The sequence below is a fragment of the Pangasianodon hypophthalmus genome, chromosome 4 (genome assembly GCF_027358585.1).
Source record: "Pangasianodon hypophthalmus isolate fPanHyp1 chromosome 4, fPanHyp1.pri, whole genome shotgun sequence".
Classification (NCBI taxonomy): domain Eukaryota; kingdom Metazoa; phylum Chordata; class Actinopteri; order Siluriformes; family Pangasiidae; genus Pangasianodon; species Pangasianodon hypophthalmus.
In genome coordinates this window covers 20,485,124-20,508,485 of record NC_069713.1, presented here as the reverse complement: position 1 = coordinate 20,508,485, position 23,362 = coordinate 20,485,124, and the positions used below count along the sequence as shown (strand labels likewise).

The window sequence follows — 23,362 nt, the reverse complement described above, 5'->3', positions numbered from 1 at the left end:
CTGGCTGTGAGCTTTGTCTCTGAGTTACAGAGGCCTGATTAAACTTAACATGTCTACATGCCTGTTAAACTTAACTTCATTAACAATTTATTGTGATTCTACTCAACATGAAATCATCCAAAGAAGCAATAATATTTAGATTATTTATATTCTGTTGTTTCTATCTATTACATTTTCCAGTATTCTATCCATTAAATCTGCCATTTTTATTTCTCTGATTATAATGTAATATCAAAAAATCAGATGTAAGATGTAACTTTTAAGGCAGTCACTACACTGTTATTTCAGGTTTAATGGGAAGGCCCCAGAATAAGCAGTAAATTAGTAGAATCAGTGTACTGTAAGACGTTAATTTTTTTTTTTTTCATTTTATTCTCCCATTTTCTTCCTAAAATTTTTTTTCATCTTTTGACTATTTTTTAGACCAAGTTACTTAATAGTGGAATAATGTGGAGCTCTATATATAATTAAATACCACAGAGAGCCGAAATCACCTACAAATGCCTTTTAAGTTTTTACGTTCCACATAAAATCTTCCACATCAATATTGATGTGTATTTTATACACACACACACACACACACACACACATATATATATATATATATATATATATATATACAACTTTAAATATTTAAAAATAAGAAGAGTTTAGAGAGCAGATACAAAACTACTATATAAATTTAAAATAGTAGATTGAAAGGAGCTGTCAAAATAAAAAAAAATATCCAGCCTAGCTGCTAAGGGAACTACATTGTTTTTTTAATGGTGTACTTTATTGTTTAATACATTTTTTTTATATACCACAACTTAAAAATTTCAGATTCCTACTCTAAAACTAGCAACCTAATTTAACTTGTCTGAAAAGTCTTCATCTCTCCCTGTCAAAAATCCGCAGTTCTAATAAAAGTTGCCGTAAGCCAATCATTTAAACAAGTCTTTCCTTATTACATTAGATGCCAAAATAATGTTTGTGTTTTACTGTAGAGTACATGTGAGCCTGCATGTGTTTGAATGGTTGTGCGAGGAGGAGGTGGGTTATCACCAGGCTTAGCGCCTCCATTTTGTATGAGTGAAGTGCCAGGCTAAGCAGAAGGCATAGCGGAGGGACAATAATGGTTGCCACTGGCACCAGAGTTGGCATCACCCTCTCTTTTGTGTCTTTGTAGGACGACGTGCATTCGACCGTTGACACTCAACCGTGGCCTAAATCTCTTATATTGGTTTGAACCGAGAGATACAAGCTAGCAGCTTTTGTGCCATTAAGAAAAAAATAACAGTTTAACACTATTTTATTAAAACTGTTTTTTTTTTTCTCGCAGTTTTAACAGCATCCGGCATGATACAAGGAATTCTGTAAATAATCAGAGAGCGTGGTTTGAATTTATTGGTAAATCTTATAAAGTTAAGCCAAAATGTGACCTTTATTTAAGTAAAAAACTCTTTCAATTAATATTTTGTCCAGATATACTGTTTGCTGCTATTTGCTATGTTTTTGTACTGTGATGGTAAGAGACTATAAACTATAAATTAAAAGTATTGAGTGAATAACGATCTCTGTTTAGGGGTTTAATACATTACAGGCGCATGTTTTGCCCCCTGGACCCTGTGCCCATCTCCAAATAATGCCCCCACATTGTAGCAGCATATCCAGGGCGGCCATTTTGTTTGTGTTGTGCTAGTAGAGTGGCATGGAGAGTGCCAGTGATGGAGGAATGGCGGTTGGCATCAAATCCTCTTTGTCTGCTTGCATGCCTTTGATTCGTTAGCTGGCATCTGCAATGCAGTGGGCATGGAGGAAAGTTTTTGACATGGCAACCGTCGTGATTTCTTTTGTAGAATTCACACGACGCATTTTAAATTCACAATATGACAAAAATGTTAACTGCATCTCTAACAGAATTAGATGTTTGTGAATCATTAGCTTAAGTGAATAGCAGCTGTGGATTTTGGTTTTTGTCATATTGGATGAAACCAAACTCTGAGTCACTAAATGGCAAGCGGTCGACCGCATAACACAAACTTGTTACCACAACTAGTTTAGCCTGGCATTTTATGCCACTATTATGCCCGGTGCTGTTGCTAGTCAGCACACAGCGGTAGTTTTAACATTAGCCTGAGCCACATGGCACAGGAGGAAACACCGGGCACTCTGCCCTCGGTTTTTGTGAATCACACTAAGCTAGCTGGACTGTGTTACAGTACCATGGTGAATGGGCAGTTCAGTGTAGGGGTAGGGGGAATAGCAGGAAGGACTGGTACGCTAGGCGGCAGGCATCATGCCATGTCCAGCCTCTGTGCCTCACTGAGCCCAGTGTAGCCATTGTGGCAGTCTCAGTACCCAGCATGTATGCTGTTCAGTCCCCTTCCTTCAGAAAATTACTGCCCTATTACGATCAGCCTTATCTGCCTTGAAACATTTGAAAAAAAAAAATCTATGCGTCGCTTCATTTTTCTCTATGGATCTGAAAAAAATTAAACAAAAACAACATGGTTTAAAGAAGGTGAAACGGAGTCTGCTTGTAAGTTTCATGGTTTTGGCTCAGGTCCGTCCTTACAGCCGTACAATTTATTCCTTCAAAAACATTTTGCAGCTTACCAAAGACCTGCATATTGCTATTAAAGAATGTGATCATCTTTCGAAAATTTCAATGAGCTGTTCATGTACTTGTCCTACAAGTCAAGTCAGGACGTGTGAAGTAAGGAACATTTCACATTGCTTTCATTTCATAACTCATAACAACATTTCATGTAAAAGGGAAGTGCACTAATATTTAGCTTTCAGTTACTGATCACATTGCAAGAAATGCACTAATATGGCTATTTTCATTTTATTGTTCATATTTTAAGGTGTGGAAAAGGATGATGAGAAAAAAATGCACAGAAAATGCACAGTAGGATCAGGAAGATTATATTAAATCAAACATTTAGATGATTGTATAAAATAAACAGTTTTATGTTATTTAAGACATATAATTTGTGTCTCCAGCAGTTTGGACTCAGTATATAATTTTTTCTAGACCAATTAGTTTTTTTCGTTATTAGATAAACACAGAATTCCAAACTTTGCAGTTACTGTATATGAATTAACTACTGGTTTTTACTTTTCATAAATATTTACAATTTCCTAGTACTGTGTTTGTTACAGATATCTGGCCAGTTTCGTTTGTGGCTTGAATACATGATGGTATAAAATTCATAATATGAGCCATCATACAAATGTGTTTCATAAACTGGGATCGATGTATGACTATGCTTATATTTTGATGGCCTTCATCCATTTTTTTTAAGCACAGTCATTTGGAATGTTTTTCTTTTCGGGCTATTAGTTTTGGTAACAAATTCCTATGCTTTTTTCTGTGCTGTCAAGGCCATATAAAATCTATTTGCTGTGCTTCTTTTAGTTTTCTGGAATTGATAGATAATCAGCATCAAAGCATTACCCCATTTACTCTAATTTCAATATAACAATTTTCATATATTCCTTTTTTTCTTTGAAAATGTAAGCAGTTTATCTGTGCACTTTCCAGATGGCAGATTATTTATTATTTGTTTGACCATGTTGTAGATGCCTGTTATACGAGTGTTCAACTTAGCTTTTGGCCTCTGTGTCAGGACCTTGGCTAAAAGATGCGGTGGGTGTCCTGTGAAGTTAAATTGAGCACAACGGATCTGTGAAAACACAGAGGTGGCTGGGGCAAGCAGGGGCAGACTGGGGGTTTGAAGAGGATTGTGTGGAGGGATTGAGGGTGCACATAGAGCCCCCACGCCTCCCATGACCTCTACATGTGTGGGTCAGCGGAGCAACCCACACTGGCTCGACTAGAGCCAGCCGTTTGTAACACTCCCTCTGTACACCTTGTGTGTGTGATGATGGTGGTGTTGAGCATGTATTTACCTCTTTGAGGGAAGTGTTACAGCTGGCCTAGTTTTCCAGTTGGCTTAGTCTGTGGTAAAATCAGGTCTAGCCACAGTGACCTCCAGGTTACCACCCCTGCCAGTGACTAAGCACTTCATCTCCTTTTCTCCCTACAACTCTCACTTTCTCTCTCTCTCTCTCTCTCTCTCTCTCTCTCATTTCCACTTGTAGCAGTAGTTTACCTGGGGCTGTTCCAGACCTACAATGCCAATTGTACACCACACTCAGAATCTGGTCCAAAGGGACAGCTGCCCAGATCCACACACACACACTCTCTCTCTCTCTCTCTCTCTCTCTCTCTCCCACACACACACACACACACACACACCGATCCACAGGCACAGAGATGGTTTGGACTTTGGAGCACTGACAACAGCTTGTGTCAAAAACCGTTACGAGCGCACAAGCAAAAGAGACGCCTTCGCGCCGCAGCATTTGTTTTTGTTTAGCTATTTATTTGTTTGTTAGCTAATTGTTTCCAGTGAGCCGTTGTGGCTGTGGTGGTTGTAAGGCTATCCGTTTGGAGAGAGAAAGAGAGAAAGCGTGTGGTCGATCCATTTGTAGGCCTGCAGCTACTGACTTGGTCCTAAAACCAATACAGATGGTTCTCTGCTTCTCTCCCACTCTGTGTGTCCCACCACTGAGTTTGGAGCAACAACGCACGACTTGGTTTCAGTTGTGGAAATGAAAGGCAATAGCTTCTGTTTGATGTTTTAGTACACTGGTGTACCGCCACATTAAACATAAAGGGAGAAAGGGAGGGGGGATTTGCTGCTACAACTTCAGTCCAAATGGTAATCTCAGCAGCCCGCAGGTCTTGTACGTGTGTTTTTTTTTTTTTGTTGAGGTTCCACTTTAAAAAAGAAAAAAAAACTTGTTTCAGCAAAAAACATACATTTCTTGCTTTGCTCTAGATTTGCCTAAGTCTCACTCTCCAAAAGGGATTGCTATCAAAAGAGGGCTTTGCTATAGACCTGAGCTTTGTTCGTTTTTTTGTTAGTGCTTGTCTGAGCACGAGAGAAAAAAATGCTATAGCAACACAATACGCCTTAACTTTATCTCAAGGGCAAAAAAGAAAACGAGCCAATGCCTGACTTTCTTGACAGTTCACTCATTTAGGTCAGCAATTTAATAATTTCTTGCCCGTTTGCTAATTTTAGAGGTAAAACAAAACAAGAGCTGAATGTCTAAGACACAAGCCAGTTAGGATATGTTAGTACAGCAAGCGTAGTATTGCAAACTTGGCAAACATGCATTTTTTGGAGGGTGCAGTTTGAGATGTGAATATCTGTTGCATACAAAATTTCAGTTCGATCGCTCTCCCTGATCCTACTTCTGAGCCTGCACCATCCCACTCTGGAATGAGTGCTGCTGAGAAGCTGAAGGTCATTTGGGGAAGATTTGTGTTTGTGCTGAGCAGGCAGTAAGGCCTTTGCCTCAAACAGGGCTGGAGAGCTGATTAGTATTCTGCACGGCCTGCGGTGACTACCTCACGTAAAGCCATAACCTATCGAACACATTCCCTTAGTCTAATCCATTTAGAGCTCCCTCCAGCTCTTTGGCCTTCTTTATTGATTTCCCTCCCCTCCATGTAAGACTCCTTTTTCTCTTCTCCCTCCCTCGCTCGCTGGCTCTCTGCTTCGCTGTTGCTTCAATTCAGTGGTCTACTGTTACTCCACATACTGCTGTAGAGAACTGTTCATTCCTTCACTTCTCTTGCCTGTCTGGTGTATCTTGTTTTTTAGGTGTTTCCTTGCTTACTGTAGCTTATTTTTTTTGCTTCAAGTGTGCCTGCTTGCATTGTATGTCTTATATGAATTTCCTGCATGCCTTTTGCCTATAGTACACTTGAACCTTAACTCTAGTTCTTGGTACTTGTCTTTTGCTTTCTGCTCTTTGTCTCTGTTTTCACTCAGCACCCCTCCCCATGGTCAGTACACAGAGCTGGATGTTGTAAGTAGGTTTCACGATTGTGTGTGTTTCTGTGTGTGTGTGTTTGTGTGTGTCTGTGTGTGTGTTGTATCATTTTGCAGATCTCTGTGTTGTACTTCAACTGTAAGCTCTCTATAACCCCCCAGTCCTCTTTCACTCAAACACTCTCCATGGCAACAACACCATTTACTTATACATGCCATTTTAATATTTGGGCGTATGTACAAGTGCTGCTGAGAGACAGAAATTTATTTTGGAATGATTCATCAAACGAGCTTCAAGCTCTTAATCACTGTTGACCCTCAGTCTGTGCCAGAATTAGCGAGAATGGGAAAATATGTCTGAAAATGTACTTGCATTTCAGGGGTCATGTAGAAGCATCTCCACTTTGCCTCTTTAGTTTTTTTTCCAAGAGCTTATCTTGTATTTTCAGCATTCACTTTCCTGGAGTCCCACGTCATCAGTGCAGAACCCGCAACGCTCTGCTGCTCTCCAGGGCCCTGTTGAGCAAAGAGCATCACCAGAGCCCCTCTCTCCTTCCCTTGCCTCCCACGCCTCCCTCAGAAGAAGACTGATGGGTTCATCGTCCTTTTCTATAGCTCACTGTACGGGGTGTCTGGGTCTTGTCCACCACTGCCACATTTACTGTCTCCAGCTGCCTTGACATGGCTTTCCTCTCTATCCTCTATCAACCAGACATCCTTATCATGCAGTTATGATCATGTCCACAGAGACGAAAGAGTGCAGGGAGTGAGAGGAGACGAGATACCAGAGGGGGGTTCCCAGAAATTATAAAGTCTTCAGAGTTTGAGAAAGCAAGAAGCTGACCGAGAGTGAAAGAGAGATATATCGAATGCAGGTAAACTCAGACATAGAGACAGAGAGACAGAGAGAAAAGGTCTGAATTCCTCCATTGTGGGATGACTGGTGTCTTGCACGTCTCCACGCCAACAGGCATTCTTCACGAGGGGGACAGCGAATGAATGGCTGCCAGCGAGGGCCAGAGACAATCGAGGAGGTTGCTAAGGGAGACAGTGACTTCTCCCCCCTCCGCCCACAGCAAAAGTCTTTTCATGGCAGACAGGCCTCAGAGTGATGGCCGCCTCCTCTTTTGTCTGGTCTGGTACAGTACCTCCCACTGCTGAGACAGACGGCTCAGAGTTAAACGCACAGATGAAGGGAGGGCAGCCGTGACTGGGATGGCCCAAAGTCTGTCTGAAGGGGGGCAAGTCATGCAAAGCTATAAAATGCAGAGTTATAGGTGACTAAAAGACAGGCACTTTATGTGGTGTGCATTTGTTTAGAACATGGCCAGGGATGCCAAAGCTTTATTAATCCCTTAGGAAAACTGTGTTGTTACCACACTGGGTACGTTCCCAATGATAGGAAAGTATCATCTTGTACAGTAATGAAAGTATAGTAGATCTATGCCTAGTAGACAATACCTCATTTGTGTAGTCCTTGGAGTACTTGGTAGTGACCGTAAAGTGCAATGGCTTTTCTTCCAGAACAACTTCCAAGAGGATATAGGAAATAATCATATTTCACTCAAGAACTTTGTTGCGTTGGTCATTATAAAAATACGTTAGATCTTCAGAAGTGGTTCCTCAGTTGGATTGCAGCCCACTAACTGACCTGTGTCTTCTGTTGATGTCCTGTGAGAAGGAACAACACAAACCCAGCCTTCTGTAATCTCAAGCATGACAGATTTAAAACACTTTCTTCTGTCATAATCACATCCTGTTTTCATTGCTCAGAGGCAGATTTTCCCTAAATCTGGGAAAACAGCGAAAAGAAAGAAGGGAACAGAAACTGCAATACCTTGGACTATGGAGATGGCTAGCAGTCGATTATGCTTCCTTGTCTCCAGAGTATCCCATGAGCATCTCTTTTCAGTTTAGTCCATGTGTGTGATTAGATATTAATTGTGGGCCGATGGCTGGAACAGAACAAAACAGTAGTTGGTGCTCCTGACCTTACCTCTCTATGTTTTATGCTTTGTGAGAAGTCTATAACTATAATTCTGGTGATAGTGCACTGCTGAAGGTTCTGAGCAGTTGGTGTGTTAAACACAGAATGGTGAGGAAAGAGCACTCGATTGGCTGTGATTAAAGCCAGCTCTCTGGTAACAGTGCACTGTAACGGAGCTGCTAATGAAAGCTGGCCTTGGCGGCTGCACAGGGCCCTTTTTAAGAGTGCCCATGTTGAAAGGATATACATGTTGTTTCCAGATTACTGGAATTCTTCTCAAATTGGCCTGCCTTTCTGCTTGGCATAGGAATCTAACTTCTATTTCCCCCTCCTGTCTTCCCTCCATGTGCCTCTCTGTCTTTTACAGAGCATAAACCCGCCCATATGCACAACCACACCCACGCAAATACACACTCACTTGCCTTGCACTCAGGCCCCCGAAACCTGCATTTAGACAAATTCATGCATGCACTCTGGGTAACCACAGCATCTGTCTGTAGTGTGAGTGTATTTTTGAGTGTATACATTTAAATTCAAGTCCCTTAATCCGTGGAAGATTGTAATTAGGATGGTTACATGTGCACAGACCCTAAACCTGCAATTACATTATACATCTCTCCCAAAATAATAACCTAACAACATAGAATAATTAAAGCAGCATTTCTAGGGAAAGTGGTGTTACCGCTACGTGAATGCTGGTCAAGTGATTAAAGCCTGTCCTTCTTTTTGTGCCCACATTGGCAAGGCAGTATAATCAGTATTTTACAGCTAAAACCCTGATTAGTAAGGTTGGTTAGATCTGGGTGTCAGGATGGAAGCTGGGATCATCTGCAAAGCAAGGTGGATAGGAAAAGGATGAATTGGGCTTTGAAGGGGGTTGGAAACAGATGCTGGCCCCTGGATGTCCACTTTTTCTCCCTTACATAGTGTAACCCCATTCATCCTCAATCACAAAACACTCCAAACTGGCTACTTCCTAGAATTCATCCTAGAATTCATCAATATATCATGAATAGTCTGCATCATTGTGTATATTGTATGTTGTAGTGTCAGTGCAGTGCAGTGCTCAGAACAATGCCACCTTAATGTCGAAACAGACTGTGAACCTTTGATCCTGGGTGAAGAGGGATTAGAGGAAAGTTCACCATTGTTTTACCAAACAGAGACTGTGGAGAGTTACCCTTTCCCTTATATTCACATATCATGTACACTGTTGCTAAATCTTAAACCCAAAACGTGCATGTGTGTGTGTGTGTGTGTGCACACTCTTGGGAGAGCTGGAGAAAGGGTAGCTGAAGGAGATTGCCTTTTTCCGAATAGAGGTGTGAAATCTGGAAACGAACAACTATTGTATTTGGTGAGAAAGGAGACATACACAGATAGCTTTATCGAAAGAAAACTGAGAAAAATAGAAGTCTAGACTAAAGTCTAGACTAGTCTAGAGGGAGTCGTCCTGTATTCTTCCTGTATAGCAGATAGCTGAAAAGCCGTAGATTGGGATCAGGCCCCTTGACTAAAAGCCGCCTGGCAGATTAGCCTTTATCACTAACCCTAGAGTGCTGTCACATTTTAATGCACTTAGGCCTAATTGGAAGAGATGTGGCCTGAAAATGCTGATTGTGGCTCAAGTTGAGGTCAAGACAGCGTTATCAGTCTGGCTAGACTCAGATATTCACTTAGACAGGGAGGGAAATTCATTGCAGATTACTGGCTAGGCTGTTACGTTGTGTGTGCTAGCATAGAGCCCTGACTTAGTGTGTTAAAATTTATTTAAAAAAAAAAATTTAATATCACAATTTAAAAAATATATATTTTCTTAACTGTTGTAAATACTTTATACTACTCTCTTTTTTCAAAACCAGTACATTATTATTATTTTTTTTTTCTTTAGCAAGCAAGTGGCTAAGAGGGATTGAAAACCTGAATTAAGGCCTATGCAGACCCAAATGGATGACTTTTATTTATTTCATGGATGGTGAAAATGCAAGCAATATGGTGTACAAGGTTGTCCAGTCATTTGAAAAAAAAAAAACAAAACACACATTTGAAATATTTCAGATGTGTGTCTAATGTTGAACTGTAACCCACATGTTTTCATGGTAAAAGAGCATACAGCTACATGTTACAGATTCTTTAAAATTGCGAGTGGAAGTTCCAAAGACAGATTTACAGTTGCATTAATGTTATAAGGTCAGAGGAAGAGAAAACACAAGATACTGACAGCCGGATTATAAATAGAAATAAAAAACAACAACCGGTAACTGATTGCTATAAGTTGTTCTTTGCATCATTATTTTTGTAGGCTTTATGTTATATATTATAAAGATCCTGATGAAAACATTCTTATAATTTATAACCTATCCAAGAAAAAACAAACCAAAAAAATTCAGACATTTTATTTTTAAAAAATGATGCCTTGTTGCAGAAAAATATTTTCGGACACTGTGTGCAAGTTGCCACAGAGTAGCACATGTTTGTTTAGAAAGTTTGCCAGGTGAACTTGTCTGCCCTTGATTACACAGCATGTGCACAGTGGCCTTTAGCCTTACAGTCTTAAAACACTGAACAAATGAAACACAGAGAGTGCTTGGTGTTTGGGGATGAGGGGATTGAGGGTAGGAAGAGGAATCAGAGCAGTTTGTTTTTATTAAAACATCTTCATCTGCTTATGCTAAAGTATCTGGCAGTGTGAAAGCAGGAGCCTGACGCTGGAGAGGCTCAAACCAGGCTCACCATGTGTGTCTTGTTAAGGGCAGTTATGACAAATGGCAGCAGCTGTACAAACTAATCTCTCTGTTCTTTCACACATGGCGCCCAATTAACAATGGGCCACTGTCGGACTGTAATCCACAACCAGTCAACCTGCTCCTACTCCTGCTGGCCTAGCAAGAGAGAGGCAGTGCTTTACAGCAAATACAGTATAAATATGTTCATGCGTGCACACACACACACAAAGACACACACACACACAGAAACACATTGCAGTGGCTGGCTGGGATGTACGTGTAGAGGGAAGTGGCCTGTCAGGGACTACGTTCCCACTGGGTTTGTAATGATGAAGTGCATGTTGCAGTGGTCACTGTCAGCTGGACTCCACTCAAATGAATACACACTCTTCATGAGACTAATGGCCTCCCATTTCTTGGGCCGTATGCTTCACTTATCTATGCCTCAACTCCATTAGTACTGCAGATTTGCATAATGTGACTTTGAAAAAAAGTATAAATATATGGCTTTAATTTTCCCAGATAAGCCAGAGAAAAAAAATTGGATTTAAAGTACAACCAGAACAAAAAATAACATTGGGAGTAGTGCATTGTAAGGAGCAGGATAAGGTTTGCAATATGGACAAGTCTCCTTAAGCCTAGTACAATCATCACTGCGTATGAAAGTGAAGATGTAATAAAGCGTATGTGGTAAAGAAAAGTGGTGTTATGTGCCAGGCGTGAGGTGGCAGGGGAGTGCCAGCGAGCATGAATGAATGGAAGCTTCTGAATGGGAAAAAAATCTTGGATTTGTTTCCATTGCATCCAAGAATGATTAAGCTTAGCCCCTCTGGCTGTGAATCTCAGCTCGTGGACAAAGCCACAGAGTTCCTGCCCAGAACATCAGAGTGAGAGAGAGAGAGTGAGAGAGAGAGAGAAAACAGAACAAGACTTGGAAAGAGTGTGGGGTAGTCCTAACCAACACTGGCAAGTGTAATGATTACCCGGTCAATTTACAACACAGTCACACACACTAGGCCATGAGTGTTTTTTAAAGTCTAGAAAGACTTTCTCAGTAAATAAATGTGAACCTTTTCTAAATAGCAAAAGCAATATAAAATGTAATACATTATTTAACTCCACTCTTTCTTATTTGGGTTCTTACTGTTTTTTGTGCTATTTTGATTTAAAAATGTACATTTTGGAAGAAACCCCTACTTGGATCAGGTGATACACTATCAGTAAGATACTGTGACAGGGAAGAGAATAGAGGACCTGTATTATAACCACTGTATTTTTTTCCCTTTTAATAAGGATTAATCAAATGATGAAATAAAATCCAGCTAGAAGGAGGGAAGTAGGGGTAAGAGGATCTGCCGTGCCCTTAAGAAAGTTTGGGTAATGTGAGGACCACTTGGCATGCCTCTTAGCCTCTTTTCTCTCATTTTTTTCTTACCTTTCTTTTGGTGTACTTAAAAAAGATACACTATTTTCAATACACATCCATTTGTTTATGTGGGTTTAAATTTTGCAGGGGAAAGGAAAAGGATTTTTTTTTCTTTGAGCTGGAGTTGTGCGGTTTCAGATAGAGAGCTAGTTGTGTGGTTTGGCTGGTGGTGGCTAAGGCGGGTACATAAAGGAAGTCACAGGTCCTAGATCAGCTATTGCGGTAGCTCAATAAGGTGCTCACTGCGAACACACACACACTGTCTCTCTCTCTCGCTCTCTCTCTCTCTCACACACACACACACACACACACACACACAGACAGTAAGAGATCCTCTCCACCTGCATAATCACTAGGGCCAGCGGCAATCATGCTGCAACTTTGCTCGTCCGGCATCTCCCAAAGAGATCAGATCACTATGAGTGTACGCGCCTGTGGGCGAGTGTGTGTTTAGTAAAAGAAGGGGTCATGTCAACACATAAACCACTGGAGAGAATTTTACTGGTATTTTATTGGTATTCTTTTCGATGTTACATTATGGAAAAAAGTCTTCAATGTGCAGTGGTAGTTTTTATATATAAATACTTTATATAAAGAGGCTAAGGAGACAGAGAGAGACTTTGAGTTCATGGCAGCTGTGACATTCCAAACACATTGTTGATTGTTATTACAATATTTACATTGAAAATTTGCAAAATACCAATAATACATTATTAAAAATATATTATTGAAAATAAATTATATTCTATGAACTTTTTCACAGCACTTTTTGTGGTGATAAATAATGTTATTGTTTTTTTTATATTAATTATAGCAAACTGTATGTAAAGCTGGTGCACTCTATCAATTAGTTCACTCATAAATTCACTTTTAAACTCCTTCAACTGTTTTGCCAGCCTAAATAGAGCCAAAAGTAATCCATAATTTTGTAACAGAATCTCTTATACGTTACTGTGGGAGTTTCCCGGTGTAAAGTGCACATCCCCTCTTATTTCCTCAAAGAATCAGGAACATGTTCTCAGCCTTTAGCTGTCATGCAACTCAGTGCTTCAGACAGTGTCTTATACCCCCACAAAAAAGGCTTTAAACCTTCAAGAATGGTCCAGTGTTTGTGAACGCACTCCCGAGGGACCCCCGCCTCCAGTGTCTGTGTCTTCATTGCTGCTCTTGGTCAGGCCGCAGCGCTCCTATGCACTGAAAGGACTCCGCCGTCACCTGCCAGACTGCAGGAATGTTAATGCCGTGGCTTTGATAATTGGATTTTACACACACCGCCTGTGAGGAACACATACTCGCACACACATACACACACGTCTGCAGATGGACACTTAGGCTTGCTATTGTTTGGTGCCTGGCTCAAAGACCTCAATAGAACCTGACTGTGTTTGCATAAGGCCTTACGTCTTCATAAAGAGTGTTTATAGTGCATGCGGGTGTACGTGTGTGTATATGTGTGTGCGTGTGTGTGTGTGTGTGTGTGTGTGTGTGTGAGACAGCTGAAGAACAGGGCACTTGTCTGTTTGGCGGTTGTTATGGGTACCCCTGTAAAGCCAGAAAACTGGTTGTGAAGGTGGGGAATGAGGTGGGAGAGATAAAGGACAGGCCGAGCTATTGCGAAGAAAACGATCCAGACAGCAGTGAGACAGAGGCATAGACACATCAATTTCTGAATTCAAATAAACCAAAAAGCCTTTCAATTAAAACTAAAACCAAGTATCAATCATTAATCATGCTTGTAGAGATGGTTTTTTTTTTACAGGAATTTACTCAAGGCTGTCCTTCAGCTGTGAAAGTGTCATTCATTTCTAAAAACATAAATGAAATACTGTAGGCAACCTCCTGAGTCGACAGTGAGTGAACTTACACACAGTGAGGCAGTAATAAATGACTTACTTCCAGATGTCAAATATGATTCATTATACCTTGGGGCTTCAACGTATGGCGATCAGAGGAAGTGTTTTACCTGTATTTCTCACCATGTGTTGAGGTGTTAAAGCCCTTTGCATTAAGTGTGTATCATTAGGGCTGTAACAGTCATATTTATGGCGTGTGTGATCGAGAAGCAATGGACGTGTTAGCTGTATGAGTGCGTGAGTGTGTGCTCAGCCTGGTTCAGGATATATACAGGACATGGTAGCCTCCCCTGCTCGGGGCCTCCTGCTCTGTTTCCCTCCGGCTGTAGCTCACTCGGCTTTAAAGTCGCAGCTCTAATGACCTAAATACTTTTAATTCACCTCAGAAGACCCTGTCAGCCAGCAAGCGGCTGCTCCCTCCCGTCACATGTATATACACACACATATGTATCCTTTGATAGTTAGACTGTAGCTAATGTATGGTTTGTTTGTGTATAAATCCTGTTTCCTGTCTATAGAGCAAGGGAACAGTGGAGTGTTTGTTCCTCCTGACATTCTTTCCAGAGAATTTGGTTGAACAAATACTATCGAAGTTTGAAGTCCGTCTCTTTTTCAGGCAGCCTGTGTGTCTCTTTCTCTCTCTCTCTCTCTCGCTCGTACACAAAGGCACGCACTTTCGTTCACACAAACTCCAACTGACGTCGAAATGATGTGTTGTGCTTGGCATGCACGCTTTATTTTCCTGTAATCTGTGTCAGAGTGAAGCATTTACAACAATTACCTCAGCACGCTCGACTCACAGCTGTAGTTTTGGCTGCTTGGTGGAGGAGAGGCGAGAGCTTTGTGGCTGATCTCTGCCAGACCTACACCTCACCTCATCCCCATCTCACTCCCTCCAAGTCGAGCAGCGTAGTCGATGGCTCGCCACTCCCTTCAAATTGTGGAAAGTTTGGCACTTGAAACACTTTCACTTTGTAAGCTGTGGAAGATTTTACTGGCCGCTCTTCCTCATCTGAATATTTTCCATGCAAATTCTTCAGAAGATGGGAAATGTTTGTGCACCTGTCTTTAGTTTCTGTGTAATTTTTATGGCCTGCTTTGTGTGACAGAATACTAATGGTAGTGCTACTAATTTCACACTCTCCCCAAGCCAGAGGCTTGTTGTTAAAAGACGAGGCTCCTATAGGGTCCACCAGTTGAGGCATTTAATTAAACAGTTTTCACTCAACTCTCTCGGAGCCCAGTGAGTTCAGAATTTAGTTTGACCACCAAGATGGCCTGCTTGTCAGCATTTACCACAAGTGTCTAATGTCTAATATCTCTTCCTCATGCCTTCTCAATAATGTATCAGGTTAGAAATTTACTACGAGATAATCATTGATAGTGAGCTTGCATGCTGAAGTTTCAACGTTGGATAAAACTGTGCCAAAGGCGTGACAGTAAGAAGGTGTTCAAAGGCCAGGTGGGTAACGAGGTGTGATATATTGCATGTATTGCTTTGAAAAATTTTGAATAGTTTGTGTTCCAAATCTAACACACATAAAAACTGTAACTGAGAACATGGAGAAGCTGGACAACTTAGAAATGAACTAATAAATAATACAAACTGTCCTGCTGCATTATTACCTTCATCCTGTTAGCACGTTTCCATTTACAGGCCCAGTAATGAAGATAAGAAGTTGTTAAATGTTATCACATAGCTTTACACAGGAACTACAGAATTATTTCCTGGAAAGCAACAGTGATTTGTGTTTTGTTTTTTTTAAATGGTCAGTGTTTCAACATAATGGTGTGCATTAAGTTGTGGGGTTTGTGCCTTGTGCGGTTTGGCTCTACAGCTGTATCTGTACAGTATGTGTCTGTGTGACGGAGTATTTATAGTGCGATGTTGCGGAACACGCGACCCAATCGGCCGAGCTCGTAAAACACCTGTGTAAACATTGAGTATATCGCTCGAGTTGGAGGAAAGAATCCTGTCAGCTCTCTCTCTCTCTCTCTCTCTCTCTCTCTCTCTCTCTTGCTTGCTAACTCCTGAACAGAACATGAGTAGCACTCTGCTCTGCCCCTCCCTTTCCTGCAAATGAGAAAAAATCTCCCTCCCTCATTTTTCCCTCTTTTTTCCTGAGAAGAACAATGAGGACACGCGTGGTGGGGAGGGCCCCCTCAGTGTGGCCCCTATAGTGCTTATATCCCTCTGTCCAGGAAGAGTGTGTGTGTCTGTGTGTATGTGTGTGAGATGCACGTGGGCCACTGGGGACCTCTAAATATTGTCTGTAAAGAGGCCTGCCAGAGCGGAACCCATTCCCACATCAGCACACACACACACACACACACACACACACACAAGTGTCCTGCCTCACCACCTTTTTTTTTTTTGTTTAGGGGAACTCCAAACCCTCACACTGTTCCTTATCGAAAGTGATAAACAACATAGATCGTATCATAATGCCACAGCACTTCAGTGTAAATAGCTCCAGGCTTCTTGACTATTGGCAAAGACAATTGCATGCATTAGTGACAACCTTTCAAGATAAAGAGCCAAAAGTTATAATTACCTTAATGAGTGTGATTAAAAAGTACATGTAAAAAAGCAGCAACAATGGCCCTGAATGTGAGTAGAGTAAGTATTTGTAATAATTACTGAACAGTCAGTTAGGAAGATTAGAAATGTATACGCATGATATTCAATCCACCCCACATGTTAGCACTTATATAGTCACCAAGTCATTGGATTGCCCAATTTACAAATTGTATGACATCATCAAGCCTCACCATCTAACCGTCCGTTGCTAGATCTGCACGTAGTGGAGAGAGGAAGTGTGCTAATCATCACCGGCTTTCTCGACAGCCCTCTGGCCCTGCGAGTTTTGTCTGCGCTCCATGTAACACTATCTGCAGAAAGGAACACAAAATGGAGGGCTTTGTGAGGGGAGATTAGCCTAGCAGCTCCTGATAAGGGATAAACCAAACAAAGGCAACCTGAATATGGTACAAGAAGGCAAGCACAATTAGGACGTGTCATGTTATAGGTGATATAGGTGTGTGTAGAAAGGGAATATGTTCTTTAGTTATGGATGAACTAATAAAATGTTACAAAAATTGGTATTGTATTGGGGCTACACAAATGTGTTAGATAAATGCAGAACAGCTAGATCAAATCTCAGAGACCCGCAAGTGGAAATATCTCACCCCTTTCACTATATTTCTATCACTGAACTACTGAATAAGTATCATCTCATAAAAATTATGATATATACAATTTTGTATACAATTTTACCACTTTGTCTTAGGCTTGACTGTTTGTTCATGGTGTTTCACAGGACCTCACCAAAGAGCTTTTTATTCCAGGAGATCACTAGTTGGCCTTATAATACATCAGTTTAGTACAGTGTGTGCTCTGAATGAATGTCAAAGTGCTGGAAAGTAGGAACTTTTTATTAGTAAGAGTAAATGTTATTTTATTGAAAGTGATGGTGTACAAACAACAAAACATATGGTTTTGTCAATGGTAAAGACTAAATTGCAGCTCCAGTGTAATATTCTATTTAATAAATGTCATAGTGCCCTGTTGAGTGGTAGTGTGCCACTCTTAACACATTGTTGGTGACATTTTGCTGTAGTAGTGTTTCTCTACATCACCAATAAATTAGGATGGGAACCAGAGGTAGGGGATACAGCCATAAATTTGAATAGTAATGTAATTTGAAATTAAACAAACCAGACAAGCTGAAAAACATTCCTTTGATATAACAAATAAATAATTATTTGTTATATAACAATTAATTGTTATGCACATAATAATTATTATACACACAAGAATGTTGGACTAAATGGTATCTACTTGAGGTTAGTATCAACATGTAATGATAGGGTGTAGTGTCAACATGCAAAGTGAATCAGAATGCTCAGGTATGGATCTTCATCAGCTCATTAGTGCTTCAGTTGACTAATTTGTGCACTGCAAAGTTCAGACCTGGATATGGACTCTTATTGGGCTCTTATTGGGCTGTTTAGACACTTGGATATCATTTCACATTTTTAGAGGCCATGACATAATTTCATAACAATACTAAAACAACCTAGACATGATTTTATTTGATTTGGTTTGATTACTTTCTTTCAGCATTTTCTTGGCTCACCTATATCTTTAATTAAATTTAATTAAAAGCTTTAATTAAATCTAATATTTGATTACTAAAATGAATAAAAACCTTGTCTAGGGAAGAGGACTACAGGCATAGTCGACCACCAGATAATCTCCTTAGGACTGTATATACATTGATATGAGTGTGAAATGCAGCATTGACTGTGTATTTAAGAGGAATGTGTATTTAAGCCCATTCTTTAAACTTCTTTACTTCAGTTTGTTCCTCCTTCCCTCCTTGCTCACATTTCCATGATGGTCATTCATTTTGATATCTGTGACTAATTGGTTTGAATCACTGACCTGTCAAATGAATACAGTACATCACTGAGTATTTGGAGTGGGGTAATGAAGAATAATATGCTGACTGTGTATGTTACACTATAGAATCACTCCTTTTCTAGAACTTTCTGTCCTCTCTGGTGCAGTACAGTAAGAGTGATTAGGCACGCAGAACTGTATGTATTGAACACATTAGTTCAGCTTATAGCATTACATAGGGCCTAAGGCAGTATTGTGATTACTGGCTGTATCCGTTCAGTTGCTTATATGAATGGTTGAGAACGCTGGGACATGTCTGATCCATGCAAAAAATACACCACATTGTTCAGTTAAATGTGAAGGAGTGAGTGCCGTGTTGAGAGTTGACATGTTTATGCTGGCATTAATGAGACGTATTTGGGGTTTAGTAAGGCAGTGATGTCATGTACGCCCTCTTTGGGGGGATGCTGATGTTTATATTCTGTATAAATGAAATATGTGAATGTGTTATACAAATTGTAAGGCCATACTAACTGTTTCCAGCAGTGATTTTGAGTTAGATGAGGTGTTAAACTTACAGGCACTAACATACTCTTTTGTAACAAGAACTTCCATGAAACTAACCAGCGCATGAGATACACCATGAGCAGAGTAGGAGAAGGCTGGAGAAGACTTATCTCTCGACTGGACGTCTGTCATTTGTTCAGCCTAACAGAGCACTCATTCATTCAGCCTTCCATGAAAGTGGCTCATGGAGATGTAAGGGCCAGCATTGTTTGTGCTCTGCGATGCTTAATCAGTTTGGATTGGACAACATATTAAAACTTTGGCTACAGCTTGAAGACTTTGTCTGAGGAGGAGACTGTAGTGATGGATGTATTCTTTTGGTCATGACTGCAGTAAGAGGCTTAAAGGGAATTGAAAGGATCTTGGTCATACGTTTTGGCGTTTAGCAACAAATAATAGTTCCCATTGTCCTGCTTTACACTCCACTCTGCATGGGAAGACTGTCTTGTTGTTAAAGACCATGGACATATAATGGAGTGTTAGATCTCCACTACTCTTCTAACTCCCTCTCCAGCCTAGGCCTTTAAGAACTGATTACACAAACGTTTACGTCTTCCATAGAGTGCCGCAGGAGAGATAAAGGGCGGCTGATGCTTATCCCCTTCCCACGCAGTAGAAACCACTAAGATGGAACGTAAACCAAGCATCGCAGGCAGACATTCATGTTCTCCATTACATATGCGGTTGCTCAGCTCACACCTTAATTGATAGCCTCCAGATCGGGCTTCCATTGTTAGCTAACCTGCTAACCACACTCAATTGTCATGAGGACCACAATGAAGTGAAGGCAGGAAGCCACAACACCTTGGCCCGATCACTGGCACAGGTTTTAATTTAGAGTCCTCCTGTAAGTGTGGCATTTGTTCCTATTAAATGTTTGATGATGCTGTTCGAGGAAAAACCCAGTATAAAGTGCTCGCTTGTTTCAGGTTAGCTATGCGGAATCAGAGAACAAAAGGATAGCTCACAGAGGGACGGTTGGAGGCCAAGCACAGGGGTAGCAAAGAGGCTAAATTTAGCCTGGTGTCCGGCGCAGCGCACTACGTGCATGGACTCACAACTCTTCATACAGTGTGCATGATAATCATTCCACTTTTCAACACTGGACAAAGCAGTCGGTATGTCCCAGATCCAACATCACAAGCCTAAAAATACACATGGACATATGTGTGTGTGTGTGTGTGTGTGTGTGTGTGCCTTTTTCTTTTTTTTTTTTTGCTTAGCCATGCCTGTTTCAGAGCTGCTCTCTTCTCTAGAGGAATGTGATTCAGTTAAAAAAACAGTATCTTGTAGAAAAAGAAAAAAGGTTTGTGTGGCTGCATAGTGTATTGACTAAAAAGATACAAACTATGCCAGGTACTTTGGACCTACTAGTTTTTTTTTTTAACCAGCATTTTAAAAAATAAACACATTTACTACTATTCCTTTCCATAATTCATCACCACTAGACACCAGGCCATGTCATAAACCTTTGTTTTATTTAAATACACAGCAGCTCTGGGAACGTTGTCTCATGAGCACTAAGGGTTAAAACTGCAAACGTCTTCCATAGAACTGCAGCTGCCAAGGTTAAATGAGGTGATAGCAAATTGTTTACTTACTGCAATGTTCTATCAAGTTTGGCTGGTTTGTCATTAAGCCGGCCTTCTCAGGCTGTTGGGACGGTTGTGTAAGTTGTATTAGTGGCCTGTTATCTCACTGCATGGCTGTCAGTGACAGTGTCTGCCTTGTAAAGATAGAATTATTCCCTTTTCTTTTCAAAACCACCTTTCTCAGTGAAAAGACACAGGACCTTTAGATAATAGACATTTCATTGAAGACTAGTGTATTAAAGAGCAAGCTTATAGAACTAAAGCTAATCCTTTTACCCTTAGCATTCTTAGCTTTTGATTTGTTTGCCACTTGGTTTTCTTTGGGTGGAGAACCCACAGTGACATGGACCAATTTATGTCAACAGCCCCAAGTCACATCTAATCCCCCAACCCTGTCTCTGCTTGCCCACCAAGGGTCTTTTAAACAGAGTGGCTTATGACCCAGTTTATCTTCCTTTAAATGGCTCCTGATAAGGTTCTCATCTCAAACTGGTGTGCTTCTGCAGGCTGTTTGCTCTTGCTGGCTTTCTCAGAACTCATCTGGGTTTGTCTTCTGAGCTCGGGAGTTCTACTCTTTCAGCTAACACAGCACAAGAATCTATGGCCTGGAGAAAAGGCATGAACCACAACTTAGTGATGATGGATGGTCCTTGTGCAGCTTGCTGGAGTCTGCTAGGCTGATGAGACCTGAAGCCAATTGTACAGGCCTTAATTCCTATAGCGAAGACTTCACTCTGCTACATATCTGCAGGAGATGTGTTGCTTTGCTGGATTTGATCAAGATGGCGGTGATTCAGCTGTATAACAGTGGAACAGTGACAAAACCACCATCTCTCCCGATGATGCCAGTGTATAATAGTAGGTACATATATAATGATTTGGAAAACTGTTTCCAACGGTTTGATTGGTAAAAGACACAAATTATATTGATGGTTTAAAACCTATGATGTTTTTAACATCATGGACTGTCTGCACCGTGTTTTTGATAGTATCTTGGTATCCCTGTATCTTGATCTGATAGTATCTGTTTACTTTGCGCAGGAACTTTTGTCTGCAGATGTATAGGTTTGGTTTACGCCGTAACCTAATGCGAGTTCATCGAGACAGCAGTGTTACTCAATTAGCTATCACTGTTCTAAGCTCTCGGGTAGCTGTGGCTGATGTATTTACGTGCTGTTGTTGTGTTTATCGTTTCCTCTGCCGAAACCTCTTATGAAGAGCGGCGGATGAAATGAGACGTGATTTAGAGAGGTCTGTCACAATGCAAGTGGCCACAGTTGCCGCTTCCTACTTTTGTGTGGATGAGGACCCGGGGGTGGAGCAGCGGATGCACGGCCCTGGCTCTTGGCCCCGGCAGAGGGAAGGAAACTCAGTGTCAAAGGCGGCCCTGTTATCTGAGGCAAAGGCGTACGCTCTGCCTCAGCGGCCGTGTCATTGTCACAACAGGAGGGATCAGATACAGCAGACCTACTGAAGGTTTTCTTGATTAGACAAAAGCGTTTTCGCAGCTCCTTAAAAGTCCTCGTGGGCCTCACACGTGAGAGAGGTGTGGCAGAACTTGAGCCTTCATCTAGTTCTACTTTTGAGTATTTGTTTTTTTCAGACTCTGCACAGGGTGTGCAGGGTTTTCTAATAACCTTGAGAGAAGCCCTGCAGGCCCCAGTTCACTGAGTGCATATGGCATATTTCTGCTCAGTGTGCCGAGGCTGCCCCTGACAGAGGCCCCCCACCCCATGCCTGCTTGCGCACACACACACACACCCACACATACTGAAGTTTTTCCCCCCTGCCCCAAAGAGTGCTCCCAGTAGATATGCTCTATGGCTTCTCACAGACTCCATGAAGGAAATGCATTATGTGTAAAAGGAATTCCATATGGTGACATATGATCTGTGTAATTCCTTCAATTGATAAAAAAAAAGCCCTACCTTTGTGTCTGCTTGGCATGAATAGCTTATAAGAAGCCTCCTCCCAGTGTATTTTTTTTCTCTGCTTGTTCTTCCTGGGGCCAGACTGAGGCCTGAGCATTACTGCACAATGTCTGCACTGGGGAGTGTGTGGGCTTCAGAGTTTGCCATGGCGAATGTTTGCAGACGGAGGTCTGAGCTGTTCCAGGTATGGCGTGCCAAGCTCAAGTGGCTTGGACAGGGTGAAAAGGAAGTGTTGCAACACCTCTGCCAACCACCTGGGACTCCAGCCGAAACCCTTGTGCCCGCTACCTGGACCTGGGATCAGTGCTGGGACTGAGTTATGATGTCACTTCCAGTGCCTGTCTGTGTGAAAAAAGTCCCTAGGCGTGAGGGCTGGAGAAGTATGTACATATGAACACTTGCCAAGACTGCAGATTATTGAGTGTGATCCAATTGTGGTCCTTTGATATCTTTGCTAGTTCCCATGATGCAATGGTGTGTCCAGCTACATGCATGCAGATAACATTTTATAGCCTTTGGACTGCAGCCTATTCAAGCAATAGGGAACTGTTATTTTTGCATTAACATTTAATATTAGAAATCTAAACGATTTATTAGAGTGAAAAACATTTGTGGAGATGCTGACATTGGTTTACATTGGTTTAGTCAGTCTAGTTACAGTTGCACAAGCTGTCTTAATTGGAATTGGTGAGATACAAACCCATAGTGTTTTCCTCACATACCATTCTAGCAAAGGGAAAGATGTATAATATTTTTCAGTTTCCTTGTTGAATATAGACACTTTCCATTACACTTACAATCCAGAAAAAGCAATACAAATACCAGGCAACATCTCAATACCTAAACTCAACCCTGACCACTGTAATTTTCACTCGCTAACAACATGAAACAAAGGATTTATCAGATGTGTACACATTTATGGCAGCACCACACAGGGCTGAGAGGTAACAAGGCAGTGAAGTTTAGCAGGGTTTTTCCTAAGATGATGGAAAATGGCTGCAGGCAATAATAATTAATGCACAAGATTGTAGCATACCTGGG

At 41.2% G+C, this 23,362-nt stretch overlaps 1 protein-coding gene across 7 annotated transcripts in view; it reads left to right on the top strand.

The window, feature by feature from the left end:
* Positions 1-23,362, top strand: part of LOC113540206 (nuclear factor 1 B-type) — a 92,361-nt gene that overhangs the window by 19,954 nt on the left and 49,045 nt on the right. The gene's annotated exons all lie outside the window — the stretch shown is intronic.